Below are 14310 nucleotides of genomic sequence, written 5' to 3' on the forward strand. Positions count from 1 at the left end.
ACACCTGAGGTAGTCTTAAGTGCTCTCCAATCGATGGCCTCAGGAAAAGCCGCAGGCCCAGACAGAATTCCTCTGGAGCTATATAAAGTATGTCAGGTGGAGTTAGCACCCCTACTCTTGGATCTATCCATAGGCATACAGCATAATGGGTGCCCTCCGGAGTCTTGTCAGAGAACAGATATTGTTATCTTTCCAAAGAAAGATAAACCTCTGGATAATCCAGCCTCTTATCGGTCGATCACACTTATAAACTCAGATGCCAAACTGTATTAAAAAATATTGGCAAATCATCTAGGACCTAGTCCCCCCCCATGACAACATGGCTTCATACCGGGTCGGGGGACCCCCGATTATGTCAGGCAGTCCCCCTATGGCAACATGGCTTCATACCTGGTCGGGGATCCATGATCATGTCAGGCAAGCCATCGCCTTGTTTGACATAACCGAAGCAACAGGAGAAAAGTTGGCTATGATCCTCCTGGACGCAGAAAAAGCCTTTGTGTCATGGCAGTATCTAGGGGGAGTCTTGCCACAAATTGGGCTTGGCTCACGTTTTATCATGGCTATTCAGGCACTGTATTTCAAGCCATACACCAGGCTTCAAATTATGGGAAGGGATTCTTAAAGTATTTAGGTCACAAGAGGAACAAGACAGGAGTGCCCTTACTCTCCAATCTTGTTTGCTCTATACACCGACCCGTTTATTAATCAAATTTTGCAAAGTCGAATAATAAAGCCTGTGTGTGAGGGCAATGGAAGAAGTAGAGAGTTTGGCAAGGGAATATGGCAGGAACTCAGGAAATCAACTGAATAAGGAGAAAATGCAGCTAGTGTGTACCCCTAACATTGTCTACTCAGGCCCCCATAGAAAAGAAGTGGTGACATATTTGGGGGTTAGGATCAGTATGAAGGTTGACTCTATATGGCGATCAATTTGAATCCTTTAGTTACTAAGATTAGTACTGATCTAAGACGAATGGACAGGTTTTACTTATCAATCTTCAGCAGATGTAATATTCTTAAAATGGTTATGCTACCCAGGCTGCTTTATTTATTTCGATCTATCCCCCTCGAAGTGGAAGGTACTATGCTCAAGAAACTAGATTCTATCTTCACAAATTTTATTGGGCACAATAAAAAAATAAAAATCAGACTATCTCCAAATTATCTATCCCTATCGCTGGAACGGGGAGGGTGGGCCGCTCCCAATTTAGCATTTTATTACTATTCAGCCTTCTTGCAGCAGATAGTGATTCTGTTTTTACCAGCAAAAAACCAACAAATACGGGGAATCAGGAATATGGGGCTCCCATTCCCACTATATATGAGATAGCCAGAGGAAGGGTGGCATGGGGAGTTTTGCTTCGACAAGTGGAAGCCAGCTATTATTTTAAAAAAACGCAATTCATGTGTTTAATCGCAGCCTGGAAGGTTTGGGGCAAAGCAGCTAAACTACTGCAGGTACCAAGATATAAATCGGTACACTCCATTATGGCAGTCTCCCCTGCTTCCCTCAATTTCATATGACCCAATGAGTAGACAATGGGAGCAGTCCGGTAATCCCAAAATAGGAGATATGAATTCGGTCGAACAAAGACACCCGCTTTTAGATCTACAACGAAAATATGGATTAAGTGCTGGCTCTGGTTTTAAGTATATACAGATCACATTGGTGTCGAATTACTCTCCTTCGGTAATAATCCCCTTTTGGAAGTGGTTAATCACCCGGAGTGACGAATAAAGCACCTTTTTAAAATCTTGGTGGTTTCTATGTCGGATAATTTAGAGATGGTTGAAGACAACTGGGCTAGGAAGCTGGGCGATGGAGACAAAGACATATATAGGTCAATCGTACTAGGAAAGGAAATCTTTTTATCAGCTAGTTTGTAGGCCCAGTACTATAAAACTATATTCAAGCTTTACTTTACTATAATCTCTTGAATGGCCAAATTAAAGGCAACCACACCAGATATATATATATATATATATATATATATTACCTACTGGCGGTCGCCAGTAGGTAGTTATAGTTAGGACCACGTTTCCATAGGAAAACCTCAACATTCTATTTTGAATAACTTTGGCGCCGGTCGACGAATCCTCGCGAATTTCTCAAAATAGGTGGGGCGCTACGCTCCGCTCCTACCCTGAAAGTCTCGGGGGGATCCGTCAAGCGGGGGCTGAGATAAAAGGGGGGTCCCAAAACGCGTTTTTCCCATGCATTTTTCCATAGGACCTTTAGAACGAGCTACAGCCCGAACGGCTGAACAGAATTACTCAAAATTTGGCAGAGAGGTAGTCCCTAGGTCAAGGAAGTGCCTTTTGTAGGTTTGGTGTAAATCTGTTCAGTAGATTCTGAGAAAATAGCCTTTAAATCAATATATATATCTGAGCCCGCTTACGGTACGCTTACCGTACGCTTACGGTAAGCGTACGGTGGCGTGCGCGAGCGCGATTCTGATTGGCTCTTAGATCTTAGTAAACATTCGAATCGGCCGAAACCAGGAAGCGGCGGCCGCCATTTTCTGTGTTTCACTCTGAAAAAAAAAGAGTGAAAACAAGAAAAGGGGGCAATGAGGAGAGTTACAGACCCCCTTACATTTGTGAGGGGGTCAAAGAAGGACTGTAAAGTACAAAACAAACATTTATTGATTTTTAAAAAAAATCACGGGGTACGCGTACGGTAAGCTTACGGTAAGCGTACGGAAGAAACATGGCGTGCGCGAAGGAGATTCTGATTGGCCCATAGATCTTAGTAAACATTCGAATCGGCCGAAACCAGGAAGCGGCGGCCGCCATTTTGTGTGTTTCACTCAGAAAAAAAACAGAGAAAACAAGGAAAGGGGGCAATGAGGAGAGTTACAGACCCCCTAACATTTGTAAGGGGGTCAAAGAAGGACAGAAAAGTACAAAAAAAACATTTATTGATTTTAAAAAAAATCACGGGGTACGCGTACCGTAAGCTTACGGTAAGCGTACGGTAAAAAAAATAAAAAAAAATAAATGAAAAGCAGATTTAAGAGTTTGCTCATCATATGTCCTCCATGTGCGCACGGTGCGCGAAGCGCATCGTGCGTTCATGGCCCATCTAGCGTAATGTGGGCACGCGGTGCGCGAAGCGCACCGCGTGCTCACTGTGCGCGCACGGTGCGCGAAGCGCACCGTGCGCGCATGGAACGAACTGCGTTAAGTGGGCGCGCACGCCACAAATGGCGTAAAGTAACTTAGCATTTAAAAAACCGTACAAATTCACTGAAAAAACCATAGGTTTCACACATGTTATAGTTAGCTGGACATTTTACTGATAAAAAACCAATGAAATTCCCCCGTTATAGTTACTGTAGGCAACTATAACTCACGCGACCGTAATCCTCTGCTGATGACATATGTGTCTTTATGAAAACAAAATATTTGTAATATATGTATAGCTAAAATTTAATGGAAGAAGACATGGGCAAATAAGTGTCTAAATACAGTATTAGCATCAGCAGAGGATTGCGGTCGCGTGAGTTATAGTTGCCTACAGTAACTATAACGGGGGAATTTCATTGGTTTTTTATCAGTAAAATGTCCAGCTAACTATAACATGTGTGAAACCTATGGTTTTTTCAGTGAATATATATATATATATATATATATTATCTACTGGCGGTCGCCAGTAGATAGTTATAGTTAGGACCACGTTTCCATAGGAAATCCGCAACATTCTATTTGGAATAACTTTGGCGCCGGTCGACGAATCCTCGCGAAATTTTCAAAATAGGTGGGGCCCTACCCTGAAAGTCTCGGGCGGATTCGTCAAGCGGGGGCTGAGAAAAAAGGGGGGTCCCAAAACGTGTTTTTCCCATGCATTTTTCCATAGGACCTTTAGACACAGCTACAGCCCGAACGGCTGAACAGAGTTACTTGAAATTTGGCAGAGAGGTAGTCCTCAGGTCAAGGAAGTGCCTTTTGTAGGTCTGGTGTAAATCTGTTCAGTAGTTCCTGAGAAAATAGCATTTAAATCAATATATATATCTGAGCCAGCTTACGGTGCACTTACCGTGCGCTTACGGTAAGCTTACCGTACGCGTACGGTGACGTGCGCGAGCGCGATTCTGATTGGCTGTTAGATCTTAGTAAACATTCGAATCGGTCGAAACCAGGAAGTGTCGGCCGCCATTTTCTCTCTCGCACTCTGAGGGGAGTGGAGGAAAAACAAAGTCCGAAAACAGTAAAAGCGGCTTGATAGACAGCTCCCAACCACCCAGTCATTGTTATGGTGTCCCCAAAGAACCCAAAAAGCAAAAAATTTTATTTTTTTTATTTTCGAAAAATCGCCGATTACGCTTACCGTACGCGTACGGTAAAATTTTTTTTTTAAAAAAACAATATCCACGTTTTCCTCACCCCGTGTGCACAAGGTGCCAAAAGGGCACCTTTTGTGCATGGCATAGTTGTTTTTTAAAGACAATCTGTAGATAACCATTAACAACGATGTGCCTAATACGGCCTCCGTGTGCGGACGGTGCGCGAAGCGCATCGTGCGTACATGGCCCATTTAGAGTAAAGTGGGCGCGCGGTGCGCAAAGCGCACCGCATGCTCACTGTGCGCGCACGATGCGCGAAGCGCACCGTGCGCGCACGGAACGAACTGCGTAAAGTGGGCGCGCACGCCACGAACGGCGTAAAGTAACTTAGCATTTAAAAAACCGTACAAATTCACTGAAAAAACCATAGGTTTCACACACGTTATAGTTAGGAATTAGCATTTAAAAAACCTTGCAAATTCACTGAAAAAACCATAGGTTTCACACAAGTTATAGTTAGCGGACATTTTACTGATAAAAAACCATTGAAATTCCACGTTATAGTTAGTGCAGGCAACTATAACTCACGCGACCGCAATCCTCTACTGATGACATATGTGTCTTTATGAAAAAAAAATATTTGTAATATATGTATAGCTAAAATTTAATGGAAGAAGACATGGGCAAATAAGTGTCTAAATACAGTATTAGCATCAGCAGAGGATTGCGGTCGCGTGAGTTATAGTTGCCTGCACTAACTATAACGTGGAATTTCAATGGTTTTTTATCAGTAAAATGTCCGCTAACTATAACTTGTGTGAAACCTATGGTTTTTTCAGTGAATATATATATATTTAAAATATATGTATTCATTTCTAAACACACCCTACTAGTCTCTTTATGAGGCTAGAGGTCCAAACACACAAGTTACACTTAAAATATTACAGTAAAATAGCACAAATACAAGTTAGACCATAGGGGCGAGCAAAACCAAATACTAAAATAGTGGTATAAGAACCACGACTTAACTAGACACAAGGCCTAGAGCCTGTAGAATAGCTGGGACCCCAAGGAACCACCCAAGGTAGTGACACAGGGGACCCACAGGGCCGTGTGCAGTGTGAGAACACAGCTGCAAGCTCCCGTAAGCTTCTATGGGGAAAGTCGCGGTTAGATTTTTAAAGATTAGGGACACTTAGAGATGAGCTAGGACCAAACCCTTTGGGACATAGGAAGTTCTAGGGTCAACACCCACGGGAGCACCGGAGTACTTGAGTTACCTCACCCAGGGAAGCCGGGTGCATAGGTGTCAAATGGTGTCGGGTCGCGTCGTTGTTTTCAATGGGAGCTGGCGAAGAAGAAGTGCTGCTGCCGGGAAGATGCGAATTGTCCGAAAAGATCCAAGCCTGGACCGCAGTTGAGAAGAACCTGAAAGCAGAGGGGACAGAGTCTGGGTCACTAGCCAGTGACCAGGGGCACGATAGGCAAATGCCCACTGATAGTTGGGTGATTTTAGGTGAAGAAGGTGAAGCTTGACTCCACAGCCACGAGGACCAGGAGGCGTCGAGGACGACCAGGAGTTGGATTCGAGCTGTCCCACAAAGGATGTAGAGTGCTGCAGCGTCGGTGCCCTGATTGGACACAACGAACAAGTTACTTACCTTCGGTAACGATGTATCTGTAAGAAACATTAGTTAGTTAGATTCCTCACCTTAGAATATCCCCAGGCGTCAGGCTGGATCCGGAAAGATTTTTGTAGCAATACCCCTTGCGCGTCGCTAGGCATCGTCTGCGGCTCCACGTCCGTCATCGGCGTCGTGCGCCGGAATGACGTCGGAGTACTTAGACGCCGCCCTCGCGCGCTGACGTCAGTTCTTATACATAGCTTTCCGCGCCAGGGACGCAGAGCCATGCAAGAGACCGACACTGGTGCCAAAAAATCTAGGGCCCTGAAAGGGAGAACCTTAACCCTAGATGTCGGTTCGCAGAACGGGGAGGCTGGGTGGGTCGGTGAGGAATCTAACTAACTAATGTTTCTTACAGATACATCGTTACCGAAGGTAAGTAACTTGTTCATCTGAAAGAAACACGTTAGTTAGATTCCTCACCTTAGAATAGATACCCCAGCAATACCAACCCCGGAGGTGGGCCTGCGAACCAAGATCACACCAGAAAGTCCTGGAGAACAGAACGGCCAAAGTGGCCATCTCTCCTGACTTGGCTGTCCAGGCAATAGTGCTTGGCGAACGTGTGCAGTGAAGCCCACGTCGCCGCCTGACAGATGTCCTGCAAGGGGACTCCCCGTCCCAGGGCAGTTGTCGCCGCTGTGGCCCAGGTGGAATGGGCTCGCAGCCCAACAGGAGGGACCTTTTCCGCCAAGGAATAGCAGAGTTTAATACACAACACGACCCATCGCGAGATGGTGCGCTTGTGCACAGCTTTACCCTTTTTCGCACCTACATATCCAACAAAATGTTGGTCGTCCACCCGGAAGTGTTTTGTGCGGTCTAAATAAAATGACAGCGCACGTTTTGGGTCCAGGCGGTGGAGCCTCTCTTCATCTTTTAACGGATGAAGAGGCGGAAAGAAGGGGGGCAGCGTGACAGACTGCCCGATGTGAAAGGGAGTCACGACTTTAGGAAGAAAAGAAGGACGTGTCCGGAGGACTTAGTTGACAGAGCCTGGAGCTCACTCACCCGCCTAGCGGAGGTGATAGCCACCTGGAAGGCAGTTTTCAGAGTCAGTAGACGAATGGGACAGTTGTGAAGGGGCTCAAAGGGAGCGCACATCAGAAAAGTGAGAACAAGGTTCAAGTCCCACTGAGGCATTACGAATGGAACAGGAGGGAACATATAAGTAATGCCCTTGAGAAAACAGGAGACAACAGGGGACTTGAAAAGAGAAGGCTGATCAGGAAGCCTTAAGAAAGCAGAGATTGCAGCAAGATAACCCTTCAAGGTGCCCAGAGCAGAGCCCTGCTGGGCCAAAGAAAGAAGAAAGAGAAGAACCTCAGAAAGAGGGGCAGAAAGGGATCCACAGCCTTTGCTGTGCACCATGCCACAAATTTGGTCCACCGGCAGGCGTATACCGTCTTTGTGGAGGGACGCCTGGCTGCCAGAATGACATCACAGACTTCAGGAGGCAAGTCAAATGGCATCAACTGTCGCCGCTCAATCTCCACGCATGGAGGTGGAGGCTGGGCAGGTTCGGGTGGAGGACCGTCCCCTGCTGCAGAAGGTCCTCCGGAGGAGGCAGTCGTATCGGGGGATCGATGGACATACTGAGTAGCTCGGGATACCAGTACCTTCGTGCCCAATCCGGAGCCACCAAGATGACTTGGGCCCGGTCGCGCCTCATCTTCTTCAGCACTCTGGGCAGAAGTGGTATAGGCGGAAAGGCGTACAACAGACCGCAACTCCACTCGCGACGAAAAGCGTCTCCGAGCGAGTGCCGTCTTGGAAATTCTAGAACTGCTGACATTGCGCGTTCTCTTCGGTGGCGAATAGATCTAACCAAGGCTATCCCCACTGCAAAAAAGAGACCTTGCGCCACGTCCGAGTTCAGACGCCATTCGTGATCCATGATCCATCATGCACCGGCGGCTGAGTTCGTTTGCTCTGGCGTTCAGAGAGCCCGCCAGATGTTGAACCACCAGGGTGATGCCCTGATGTTCCAGCCATGTCCAGAGGCGCAGAGCCTCCTGACAAAGGGTCCACGACCCCACCCCGCCCTGTTTGTTGCAATACCACATGGCGGTGGTGTTGTCCGTGAACACCTGCACGACACTTCCCTGGACAGAGGGAAGGAAGGCTTTTAGTGCAAGTCGGATCGCCCTCAGCTCCAAGAGGTTGATATGGAGCAGAGTCTCCGCCGGAGACCAGAGTCCTCTGATCTCCGCCTCTCCCATATGGCCCCCCCATCCCAGGAGGGACGCATCCATCACTACGACATGCTCCGGTTGGGGTAGGGAGAGGGATCTGCTGCTGACCCAATCGCGATTCGTGAGCCACCACTGCAGCTGGTTCACAGTGCCCTCCGAGATCAAGACATGGTCGGACAGGTTGCCTCGATGCTGGGCCCACTGAAACTTCAGGTCCCACTGCAGAGCCCGCATCCGCCACCTGGCGTGAGGTACCAACAGGATGCAGGAGGCCATCAGCCCCAGAAGCCGCAGCACCAACCTGACCGAGACCCAGGACAGAAGCCGGAAGATGGAAATCAGGGCCTGAATGTCCCAGACCCGCTGTTCCGGCGGATAGACCCGGAACTGCGCCGAATCGAGAACCGCTCCAATGAAAAGGAGCTTCTGGGAGGGATTCAGGTGCGACTTCGGCACATTGATGGAGAACCCCAGCGAGTGCATGAGGTCGGCCGTAGTCTGGAGGTGGGAGACGACTTGCTGGGGGAGCCCGCCTTCAACAGCCAGTCGTCGAGATAGGGGAAGACTGGAACTCCTGATCGGCGCAGATGAGCTGCAACCACCGCCATCACTTTCGTGAACACCCGAGGGGCACTGGTGAGGCCGAAGGGGAGCACGGTGAACTGAAAGTGCTCCTGGCCCACCGTGAACCGCAGGTAACGCCGGTGGGCCGGCAGGACGGTGATGTGGAATTAAGCGTCCTGCAAGTCCAACGCTACCATCCAGTCTCCAGGGTCTAGGGCAGCCAGAACCTGAGCTAAAGTGAGCATCTTGAACCGGTCCTTCCGGAGGAAGGCGTTGACGCTCCTGAGGTCCAAGATTGGGCATAGGCCCCCTTTGCCCTTCTTGGGAACCAGAAAGTAGTGGGAATAACAACCACGACCTACTTCTGGACCAGGAACGCGCTCGACGGCCTCTTTGGCAAAGAGGGCCGAAACTTCCTCTCGTAGAAGATGCAAATGATCCCCCGACATACAGTGGTTCAGCGGTGGCATGGCTGGAGGGGTCGTCTCAAAGGGGAGGGAGTAGCCCCTTCGGACGATTTGCAGCACCCACCTGTCCGACGTGATGGAGCGCCAGTGGAGCAGGTGATGGCGAACCCTGCCGCCCACTGGCGTTGAATGGGCCTGAAAGCTCGGACTAGGAAGGCTTTGAGGCGGATGCTGCCGGGGTGGATGTGGACTCACCGGCAGATTGACCTCCAGTACCGCCTCGGAGGAATCCACGTCCGCGACCGCGTGCAGGTTGGTTCTGCGGCCGATGGCTGGGCGGACGTGAGGAGGCGCCCCTTCCTTGGCCACGAAAGGGACGAAATGCGGAAGTTTGCGGCCGCGGGGCCGAAAGACCCAAGGACTTGGCCGTGGCCCGGGAGTCCTTGAACCGAGCCAGCGCACTGTCCGCCTTCTCACCAAAAAGGCGAGTGCCATCAAAGGGCATGTCCATGAGGGAACTCTGGACATCCCCCGAAAATGACGTGGACCTCAGCCAGGCGTGACGCCGAAGCGCCACCGTGGTGGAAATCGCCCGACCCAGCGAGTCCGTGGTGTCAAGTCCACACCGTATGGCGTGCCGTGCTGCATCTCGACCGTCCGCAAGTGCTTGAGCGAGTCGTGTCCGGGTCTCCACCGGACACAAGGGCAGCACGTCCTCCACCGTATCCCACAGAGAGTGGGAATAACGGTCCAAAAGGCAAGCGGTATTTAAAGACCGCAGTCCCAAACTCAGGGACGAGAACAGTTTCTTGCCAAACTGTTCCAACCTCTTGGATTCCCGATCCGGAGGAGCGGACGGGAAGGAGGATTGGGAGGTTGAGGCCTGGATCACCAGACTCTCGGGACTGGGGTGTTTGGAGAGGAAACTGGGGTCGCCCGGAGCAGGGCGGTGGCACCGGGCAACGTTCCGGTTCACAGGAGGGACTGTGGAGGGCTTGGACAAAGTGCCCTGCAGAACGTCAATGAGGGCCTCATTAAACTGCAGCAGAGGCTCAGTGGAGCTTGCTGTCGGTTGAAGGACCTCTGTGAGGACGTTAGTCCTCACAGCCACAGCAGGCAACTCCAGCCCTAGGGCTTAGGCCGCCTTGCGCAGCACCACTGAAAAGGCTGCACCCTCCTCCGAGGCCACGGGGGAGAGATGAAACCAGCGTCCGGGGAGGTATTCAGACCAGTGGCATCCCCCAATTCCTCTGCCCAGTCCTGAGAAAGTTGGGCCTGAGCGGCCATAAGGTCTTCAGACCCCTCCCAGTCCCCCTCATCATCCGATTCCCGATAAACAGGAGGAATGATCGGAGCCGGGCAGTAGATGAAGCGTTCACCAATCGACGCCGGTAGCGGCGCTGGGTGGCGCCGCGCCGGCGTCAGGCCCGGACCGGGGCTAAACTGGGGAACGACGTCGTCCGGGGACGGCGCCGGGGGTGGAACCGGTGTCGGCGCCAGCGGAGGAGGCGTCGTGAGGTCGACCGGCGCCGACCGAGATCCAGGCCTGGATCCCTCGAGGACCTGCGGCGTCGGGGCCGGAGCCGTCGACGGCGCCGGAGCCGCCGGCACGCAAGGATGCCCAGTCGAACCTGCGGGGCCCGAAGGCGCACCTACAGGTGTCGACGGCGGAGCCAGGCCCCTCATGGCCGAGAGGAAGGCACTGACCTCCGCCGGAGTCGCGTCAGTCCCAGGGACCGGTGGGTATGGGGGCGGACACGGCTCCTGCAGCTCCGACGGAGCCGCAGGGGTGGGACCACCCTAACCCTCAGCCGAGTCACGCGACCGGCGAGGGGAGTCCGAAGAGCGATGTCGTCTCTTGGACTTCTTGGAGAACTTCGACTTACCCGAAGACCCCGACGAGCGATGACGATGGCTGCGGCTCCGCGATCGGTCCTTGGACCTCCTCCTGGACCGGGACCGAGAGCGGCGCGGGGCCGAGTGCCGAAGCTCGAGAAGCTTACGGGACCGCTCCCGCCTAGCTTTCGACGTCAAGGCCTGGCAATCGAGGCACGACTCCGCGTCATGGTCGGCCCCAAGGCAATAAAGGCACCGGCGATGGTGATCCGTCACAGACATCAGGCGATGACAGGCGTAACAGGCTTTGAAACCAGGCATCCTACCGGCACCAGAGTTGAGTCAATATACCAAAAAAGTCAAAAAAGTTAGTCAAAAAATGACTAGGGGTAAGCTCTTCCCGGATCGGCGCTTACTGGCGTGGAAAAAAGAACTGACGTCAGCCCCCAAGGGCGGCGTCTAAGTACTCCGACGAAGTCATTCCGCCGCACGACGCGGACGACAGACGCGGTGCCGCAGACGACGCCTAGCGACGCGCAAGGGGTATTGCTACAAAAATCTTTCCGGGTCCAGCCTGACGCCTGGGGATATTCTAAGGTGAGGAATCTAACTAACGTGTTTCTTTCAGATAAGCCTTGGCAACAGCAACCCACGCGGAAAGGAGAAAGATGCTTCGGTGCAGACCAGCAAGGTCTGAGGGACTCACCACGCGGTGGGGAGTCAGAGCATGTCTAGAGCAACCAGGTAAGGCCAAGGAAAATCAAAGTTGCCTTCACAGAGACCCACCAGTCGACAGACTAGGGATCGCGAAGGAGCCTCAAGGTGAAATGCAAGAAGCAGGCTCACGGAACACTCGTGGAGTGTAGGCCCACAATCATCGGTGCAGATGGTGCTCAGGGCGTGGGCTACAAGTAACCCAAAGCACGACTTCAAGAGACGTTGGGAAGTCAATGCACTTGCAAATGTGCACGGTGACCAGGAGTTCCGGTTCCACGTTACTCACGAGGGCTGAGGGTCTCAGTTTTGCTGGGGACTCGGGTCGGCCTCAGAGAAGTCTGGAAATCCTCTTGATGGGCTGCAGATACTTTGGAGTCCGGCGGGAGCTTCGGAGATGGAGACCGGCAATTGCTTCATTGGTGGCTCCCAAGCAGGGGAGTCACTCCTTGATCCCAAGGGAGATTTCTTCAGTCCTCTAGTGTTCCGTAGAGCGTCGAAGTTCCAGGATTCAGTTGCAGAGTTTTGTCCAGGGATATCTAAAGTCCTGTTGCCAGGGGTTCCTTACTTATACCTAAGAAAGGGGTTGGACAAACTCTAGGGACCCACCTATGGGAGGGTTTGGAAAGAGGGGTAGCTACACCCATTTCCTTTGTCCAGTTTCATGTCAGAGCAGGGGCTGGAAGCTCCTGAATCGGTTTGAGCTGGGCTATGCACAGGGACACCAAATGTGCCCCCAGTGCAGGACTTCAAAGCACTCAGAGAGTGCTCCCACCCAGCCCCAATACACATCAGCCTGTCTGGGAGGTGGTTACACCTCCCTGTGACAGGAAACCTATTGTCCAGGCCTCCCCTGCCGGAGTTTCGGTCAGCAGCAGGAGGCCAGACCCGTGTCTGTGGCTGCAGCATCCATTTTGTGATGCCAGGGCTCAGTTAAGTTGGTACCGGGTATACCGATGCTGTCATGCCCCCCCCCATAGAAGGGTGGGGTCATACTCCCACACCAGTTACTGGTGTGGGAGTATGATTCCAAGGTGTTTGACACCAAACACGACATGTTTCCGTGCAGCCAGTCCAAAGTTAGCATTTACGGTTGGGTTATAATGCACTTAAGAGTATATGGTCAGGTTGCACCACGGACAACCCCGGAGGATAGATTCCGAAGGCTGCAGAGGGGCGCAGCTTATGCCTGGGCACCCTCTCACATATAACCAAGCACCCTGCTTTCAGGATTGATAAGGCCTGCCATAGGGGTGACTGATAGGTTTCTATGTGCAGTGATAGGTGAGGTATAGTGAACCTATACCTCAGTAAGGGGTGCATGCACCACCTTACCCAAGCTGCAGTAGCAGACCTGTGGTGCCATTTTGGAGGGATTCCCAGGGGTGGCATAATAAATGCTTCAGCCCCTGGTAGGCCTCTGGGGTACCTATGCCCCGAGTACATAGTATACCATATACTAGGAACTCACAAGGGTACCCCAGAATCCAATCTGGAGGGTACCTAAGTACATGGAATCAATTTAGAGAGGAAGCAGCTAGGCTGGGGTCCTGAATAGCAGGGCCCCAACCAGACTAAAGTCAAAAAACAGTGTTACAGCAGCAAAATGTGGGGGTAACCATGTGAAGCAGATCCTACTTTCCTACAGTCGACCTCACTGGTATCACCTGAGCCAGCTTGCAATGCTGGAGAAACAGCAACAGGGTCAGCTTCGTCCTCAGAATGTAAAGGAGAAGACACAAGAACCGCAATGAGCTGGGTCGGGATTTTGTGACTTAGGTGAGCGACGCTCACAGGGATGGCTCCTTAAACGGCCCCAGGCCAGGAATCCACATCAGGAGAACAGATTCTGGGACGGTGATAGAGGTGAGCTCCATGCAGTGCCTGGCTGCAGTGCAGCGTCAGTCCATATGCTGCAACTTGCTGCCCCTTATGTCAGGAAAAACAACTTTCCACTACCATCAAGGGGAATCAAATATTCACCTTTTTTAGACTTTTTTAACTTTGTAAACTTCATGTGTTTCAAAAACTGTTAACTTCCATATAACATGACTGAGAATCATTTGGGAAATGACAAAATTAAAAAAGAATGGATGGCACATGTATAAGTGAAGGTAGATGCTATGATACACGGCAGGCCACGTGGAATTGCCCTTTATGAACTACCTATATGACCTACTGCTTTTTAGTCATTTATCAGGAAACCGTTCTGAAAAATGCACTGTTTAGCCACTATCTTTTCAAAATATTGTGTGGGTATGAATAATCCATACCCTTTGGGAAGGTGAGGTTTGCTTGGTCCACTACTGTAATATTTTATGAGTGCCCTGTCCACAGACAAGGGCTTTTAACAACTTTGCGTAATAAGAGTGTGCTGTAAAATATAATATTTAGACATATTTTCTTTTCCAAATTTTCGCATGGAAAAACCTTACAATGAGACGTTAGCCTTTTTCGCTCAGTGCCATTAATGTTGCATATTAACACCCAACCACTTTTAAAGATTACCCGAGTCAGAGTAAAGTGGTGCTAGATATGAGAGAGTGATTTTTGCAATACTAGATGCTGTGTTCGTGTGCAATGAGAGTGCTGGTAACGTTCACTGTATTGCGAGACATCC

The 14310-nt window shown here is 50.7% G+C and overlaps 1 protein-coding gene across 2 annotated transcripts in view; it reads right to left on the reverse strand.

Moving 5' to 3' along the window:
- MBTD1 (mbt domain containing 1) overlaps positions 1-14310 on the reverse strand; it is a 696883-nt gene that overhangs the window by 413922 nt on the left and 268651 nt on the right. The gene's annotated exons all lie outside the window — the stretch shown is intronic.

This window comes from Triturus cristatus, chromosome 7 (assembly GCF_964204655.1).
Source record: "Triturus cristatus chromosome 7, aTriCri1.1, whole genome shotgun sequence".
Classification (NCBI taxonomy): Eukaryota; Metazoa; Chordata; class Amphibia; order Caudata; family Salamandridae; genus Triturus; species Triturus cristatus.